Source organism: Pelodiscus sinensis, chromosome 3, assembly GCF_049634645.1.
Source record: "Pelodiscus sinensis isolate JC-2024 chromosome 3, ASM4963464v1, whole genome shotgun sequence".
In the NCBI taxonomy this organism is placed as follows: domain Eukaryota; kingdom Metazoa; phylum Chordata; order Testudines; family Trionychidae; genus Pelodiscus; species Pelodiscus sinensis.
In genome coordinates this window covers 66,436,162-66,443,378 of record NC_134713.1, presented here as the reverse complement: position 1 = coordinate 66,443,378, position 7,217 = coordinate 66,436,162, and positions in this window count along the sequence as shown.

Here is a 7,217-nt window from a genome sequence, read left to right as displayed (position 1 = left end):
CCTTGCAACTGGCACAAAGTGAGTAGCCAGCCCGTGGCCCTTTAAGGGCTCCGGGGCCGGGAGGGGGGCAATAGAGTTTCCCTGGAGTTGGCCAGAGTGGCCACCAGGGAAACCTGGGAAGCCTTAGCCTCCCACTAGTTCGAATTAAGGGTCTACACAGCCCTTAATTCATACTAGCTAGTTCGAACTAGGCATTAGTCCTCGTAAAATGAGGTTTACCTAGTTCGAACTAAGCGCTCCGTTAGTTCGAATTAAGTTCGAACTAACGGAGCGCTAGTGTAGCGCCTAGGAAAGTTAGTTTGAATTAACGTCCGTTAGTTCGAACTAACTTTTCAGTGTAGACATACCCCATTTCTTTTTTCAAGTCTAATACGGGTTGGGCTGAATTGGAGGCCATATTTATATACAACTGAAATGTAAGTTGAACATTTCAGCTAGAATTCTGTGACAGATGTCTCAGGAATAAGATAAGAGCAAAGTTATTTTTATTAAATACAGTTTCTAATCTGTAAGTATTTACAAAAGTATTTTCTAGGGACATTGAACTTTCGCTGAGGTCATTAAAGTCAATACGGTGCCTGTTTTCTCAGCTAAAAGAGCCTTTTGGTGCCAGAATATGAAAAATAACAAAAATAGCAGAGAAACACCAAATACATTTTGTTTTCTGAAGAGGCTTCTCATCATCAGGGACATTGTTATCTGAAGAATCTTACTCTCAATTTCACAACGCAGTATAGATTTAAAACACTCTAAAATGTAGTCTGATTTGATAGTAGCCAGAAGTACATCTGATCCCCATTCAGTGGCCTGTATGAGAAGAATTTGTAGTCTCACTCCACTTCCTAGTTAACAGACATCTATACAGGTATAAAGGTGACAATAGTACCAGTGCTTAAGACTCTCAGGCTACATCTACACTGGCGGCTTCTTGCGCAAGAACAGTTGTTCTTCCTCAAAAACTTGCTGTGTGTCTACATTGCACATGCATTCTTGCACAAGTAAATTTACAGTCTAGCATCGGAAAACAGGGCTTCTTCCGGAAGTTATTCCTCTCCCCATGAGGAATAAGCACTCTTGCGCAAGAGCTCTTGCACAAGAGGGCAGTGTAGACAGGCAACATGAATTTCTTGCACAAGAAACTCCTATGGCTAAAATGGCCATCAGAGCTTTCTTGCGCAAGTGAGCATCCACGCTGCCATAGACACTCTTGCGCAAAAGCACATCTCTTGCACATGCCAATGTAGACGCACTCTTGTGGAAGACGTTTTGCCCAAGAACTCTTCCACAAAACAGTTCTTGCACAAGAAGCTGCCAGTGTAGAGGTAGCCTATGTCTCAGGTCAGAAGGGACCATTGAGACCATCTAGTCTGATGTCCTGCACATTACAGGCCACAGAACCTCACTTACTCACTCCTGAAATAGATCCCTAACCTCTAGCTGAGTTACTGAAGTCCTCAAATCATAACAAAGATTTCAAGCTACAGAGAACTCACCATTTACACTTGTTTAAACCTGCAAGTGACCAGTGCCCCGCACTGCAGAGGAAGGTGAAAACCTCAGTGGTCTCTGTCAGTCTGACTCAGGGAAAATACCTTCCCAGCACCAAATAGTTAGATCCTCAGCACTGGTGGGTAAGATCCACCAGTCACATACCTGGGAAAGAATTCTCTGTTGTAACTTAGAACCCTATGACCTCATCTAGTGTCTGCTCTCTAGAAGTTGGGGATTTTTGTTACTGGCTGTCATCAGTGGGCTACATGCCATTACAGAAAAGCTCATCATACTAGCCACTGTATAAATGTATCAAGATAGTCTTGAAGCCAGCTAGGTTTTTGACCCCACTTCTGTATTTGGAAAGCTGTTTCAGAACTTTTCTCCCCTATATAATGAACCTTCACCTATGATCACGCTGTTTGTGGGTACAATGGCAAATATGAGTTTAGAAAACCAAAAGTATATGTGCTTATGTAGAAGGCAATATTCCTGAAAACCAACATTCAAATAAGCTAAGGGTTGGCCTGCCTAGAACGCTAACTGGCGAGCAGGGCAGGAGTATGGGGGTTTGCTTGGCTCCATCCACATGACCCTTCTGCTAGATAGCAGGGTTGGGGAAATTGGGCTTTCTTTGCTTTGCCCGCTTGGCACTCCTAGCAGGGCTGAGCAGGCGGAGTAAGACAGCATCTCCTCCTGGAGCTGTCTGTGTGCTTAGGTCTGTTTTTACAGCACAGATTAAGAATGATGCTAATATGAATGATAAATTATGAAAATAAATGTCCATTAGGGACTAGGATAAAACCATTATGTTAATTTCTATATGTGGGTTAACAGGGAATTAAACCCATAGCACCAGAAGTGAAAGGTAAATGAATGAAAATATCCGGATCCCCAATATCTGGGAACTATTATACCGTACAGATTTCCAGGCAACTATTGTGCAAAATAACATTTAGGTGTTCTACTGAAGTATTTGCTAGTATAACACATTGAAACTGCAGGGCCAGATTCTCTATCACTCTGCTCCGTGTGCAGTTATACACACCAGTGCATAGGGGCTGTGAATCATTATCATTAATTGTTCTAACACTTAAATTCCAATGTCCATGTAACAATTGCAAATGAAAAGTCAATGGTTACAGCATTGTGGTATTTTAGAAACTGTGATCTCAATTTCAGAACTGTGAGCAAATATTGAATTTTTAATGATAACTATTGTCATCCTTAGAACCTTTCAAAGTTGCCTGAACAATTTTGTAGTGAAGCTACAACACAATGATTCTGCGATATTATTCTACACATTTTAAAATTCAATAAAGTGTAACCTTACACTTTACTTTCATTACATTTTTAAACAGTTGTATTCTTTAAGAAAGTATCCTCAAAGCCAGGAAGAGTTCCAAACTCACTATGAAGAAATAATTGTATTACATTGGGGAAAAGTACATATATTTGAAGCACTGCTGACTGACACATGAAGGATAAATGAGATCAATTAATCCTGGTATTTCTAAAAGTGGAAATACTCTATGATGTGAAAATAGTGCATGTAGCAAATTGATTTCCATGCTGGAGATACAATATTGGCCACACTTATTTTGTGGCAATGTTAAATAATCCCATCATTTGCCTCTGATAACCCCTTTTTCCATTAACATTAGTGAGCAGAACATGTATCGTATTGCATATTAATATGGTATTCATCTATTTAATTCTAAAATATAAGAACACTATTTATATCTTTAAATATTATTTCTAATAAGCCACTTCTATACTAGCCACTTTGCACTTTTCAGGAAATGGCCAGATCACAGTTATAAATGGTAGTGGGGAATTCTCCTTACATAACCACACGGCCATGCTGAAGTTTCTGCAGCACTTTGTGCAGGCTGCCTTCCTAGTCCTGACTGAGCTCAACTCCAAGCTCATTCTGGGGACCCTTTCCCTGGATTCCCACAGTGCGGTCAGAACTGACAATCAATAAAGACTGTCTTGGTCCCCCTGGGTAGGTCCTGGAAGCCCTCGGGCTGCTCCCTGTGAAGGCCAGGGTGGTTTCAGGGGATTTGTGGCTCGTTCACTGCTGAATTTCTGTGTAGCACGGAAAGCCACGCAGTCAGGTGCTGCTCCCAGGGCTGGCTTCCTGCCACAAGGCTTGTCCTGGGTGCCTGAAGCTTTACGAGCAGCCAGTAGACAGGAACTATAGAGTCCTGATTAATTTGGACGGAGTCTTCACCAGGACACCTGTGTTATTTCCCCATCTACACACACCTTTTTTGAAAGAAAAGGCTTTTTCCTCATAGAAAGAGGATTATCAATGTTGGAAAAAACCCTTTGTTCCTTCAATTATCTTTTGAAAGAACACGATTGCAGTGTAGATGTAACAGAATTTTTTTCAGAAAAACAACCGTTTTTCCAAAAAACCCTCTGTAGCGTATACATACCCTGGGGTGTTGTAATTAATTATTTCTTGTATAAACACTTTGAAATTATAGGGCCAGATTCTCCTTTGCTATGCTGCGCATTCAATTATATTCACAAGTGCAAAGGGATTGTGAACTGTTGTTATTAATAATTCAAGAGCCACTCTGAATTTTAAGGGACTCTTCCCCACCTTTCTGCAAATGATTTTTTTTGTGAAATTAGGAATAAGAATAGGAGGCATGAACTAATTATTAAATTTTCTCATACACTCAGTATAAGAGAGAAAAGAAGGCAGGAAATTAACTAGTAGCAAAAAACTAACAAACACCCTGAAGCTTAGAATTCCAATTTTTTAAAAAGGGATCCTGCAGTAGACAAAGGACAAGGAGCAGTAAAGCTATGAGGCAGTTAAAATGGTCTTATAAGTGACTATGGTTATATAAGACTCCAGTTTATTATGAAATGAGATGGTTAATCCCTCCCATAGGATCACCCTCTCCCTCCCTTTCCTAGGAATAGACTATAGTCCCACCCCCACAGAGATTGAGAAGTTGAGAATGCAGGCCTCAGCTCTGAAACAGAATTTGTACTCCAACATAAAATTCTTGTTGGCAGATTTCCAACATTGCAAGAAGCTTGCAGCTTTTGACAGGAAGAACGTAGCACTGACTTGTAGACAGCTAATGATTTGGTTTCCAGACAAACAAATCCATTTGGGAAATGGCAAACCAACTGTCTTTGAAAGACTTCCCACAGTGCAAGTCACTATACCATGTCTAATGGAAAGGTCATCTCTTCAGAAAGGAGATACTGAAAACAGCAAGGATCAGCTACCTTTTTGACTTTGTATTATTCAACTGAAATGGACCACAGGAGAAATTGAAGAAGATGACTAGGTTCAACTAAACTGTTGCATAGCCTGACTTCCTGACCTGATAGGGTGGAAGGTAGTTTTAGGAGTTGGAGGAGCACAGAGCAGAGCAATGTAGGGTGTAAACATTCTCATTTAATTATCTTTTACTGTGGCAGAAAACAGCAGTTGAAGCTGAATGAACTGACTAACATGAGCATACTGCACAGCAAAATGTTTTTTTAAAGTATACAAAAAATAAATAAATCTGCCACTGTGTTTTCTATTGGAGACATTTAAAGTGGGCACCCATCCCACACCTCACTTTACCATATCTCAGAAAATTTCCACAAAAGCTGTTTCTTTGCCAGGCTTAGAAGATGAGTGAATACTAAAATTATCTATACCTAGTCCAAGATAGCTTGCCCAAGCTATCAATTTAAAACATGCTTTTCTGTATATTTTTTGGTGCAAAAAAGTTTTTTTTTTAAATAGGGTTGCTTGTCACTGAATAAAATAAAAAAGGAAAACATCTCTGGAAATATAACTTGCTATCTCTTAAAACTCTGCTGCTAAAATGCTGTTAGTCTTGGTTTGTGCTGTTTTTGTCAGTGTTACTATCCTGTACCACAGATCATTTTTATTGGTTAAATCTTTCTTTGAGATAGCTAGCTGAATTCCAAGTCACAGGAAATAATTTTCTGAGGTATAATTAGGACATTGCTCTCCTCTTATCTTTTTTCCAAGATAGTTATCTAGACATTTTGGCATGCACTACTGTTTTTCCTGATCATAATTCATGCAAAATAAATTCTTAATATTTAATTTTTTTCTGTTATAAAAGTTGGAGTTTTTAGTGGTGGATAGGATGATTTTGTCCTGCAATTCTCTTTCCCTGCACAAGGAAATACAATGAAAATATACTTATTCTGATGAAAGTTCATTTTTTTTCCTCTGGGGCTCATTTGTGCCTGGTCTTTGCATGGGCAGGAGGAAGAACAAATCAATGGACAAAAGTTTTAAAATTTACAATTTAAACAAAAGTGCAATTTCTATTTCAAATTTTGATAAGAAAAATGGGCATTCATTTTGCACTGCTTTTCAATCATGTATACTAATTTAAATTGATAAAAAGGAATGAGATCTCATGACAAAGTTAGCAAAAATTTGTAACTTATTTTTGTGCTGTTCTACCCTATTCTTATGCTCATAACTCGAAAGGATCATGCTGCCTACTGTATATGTCTATAGAAATGGTTTAAAAATAGCAAGTAGTCCCGCAGCATTCTAGAGATTAACAAAAAATGTAGATAGTACCATGAGCTTGCGTGGGCACAATCCACTTCAGATGAAAGAAGTGGGTTGTTCCCATGAATGCTCATGGTGCCATCTCCATTTTATGCTAGTCTCTAAGGTTCTGCAGGACTATTTGCTGTTTTTAAAGTTTTTTCAATTACAGATTAACATGGCTACACCTCAGAAACTATAGAAATGGGGTAACTCAGCAACAAACCCCACCTGACACAGTTGAGGCCTTGTTTAGTTTTGTTGGTACAGTATGCCAAAAGTGTGTGTTCTTCATAGGTCAGACCATTAGAACTGCAAATATTCCTATTGTCTTCAGTGGGCTTTGGCTTTAGTCTCATCTGATCATGAGATTTTACACCTAATATTGCCCTTTTGCTTTTCTCTCTTTATCTGTTTTGTGGAGGCTTTGTTCTAAAACCAGCACAATATGAAAACTGCTCCATTACAAATATGTTCCTTGGAAATGGGAGAGTAAGAGAAAAGATATGCCCAGAAAAGGGACTGTTAGTTTGATTTGCATAATTAAGAATTTCAGTATCCTGCTGGCCATTAGTGTTGAGTGACTAATTTTCAAGAAATAATTTATTCAACAATTCCCTTTATGCTTTTAAATTGTGCATAAAAAAGTCTTTTTATTCAAAACTCATGATTTTTCTAGTGAACAAATCTTGGTCCAATGGTTACTTTAATTATTGCGTATTTGAATGTACAATTTGCATTTTGCATAAAATACGTACCTAGCTTATATACCATTATCAGTATTTCATCTCACAGTAGCTAATTGGTTTATGTAGAGCATTTCCAATTTCATTTTGACTGTAATATTCACAATTTATTTGGGGTTTGTTACTTACTTTAATTTTCTAATCAGAGCACAGGTTGCAAGTTGTGAATATTACAACTAGACATACATCAAAATCTGCTTTCAGTGAATGATGGAGCATTTGAGGCATAGCAATCTTTCTGGGAGTATTCACACTAGCAGAGCTCAACCCTTATGTGTTCAAAGAAAGTTCATGTGAAAGCTATGGAATTGAAAATGGCACACAATCTCAGACTTTTTCCCCACTGCACCCTCAGCTCTAGTCTCTATTCCTTTCAATTGAATGAGATTTTTAAGTGGTGTACAAATATTTGATATACA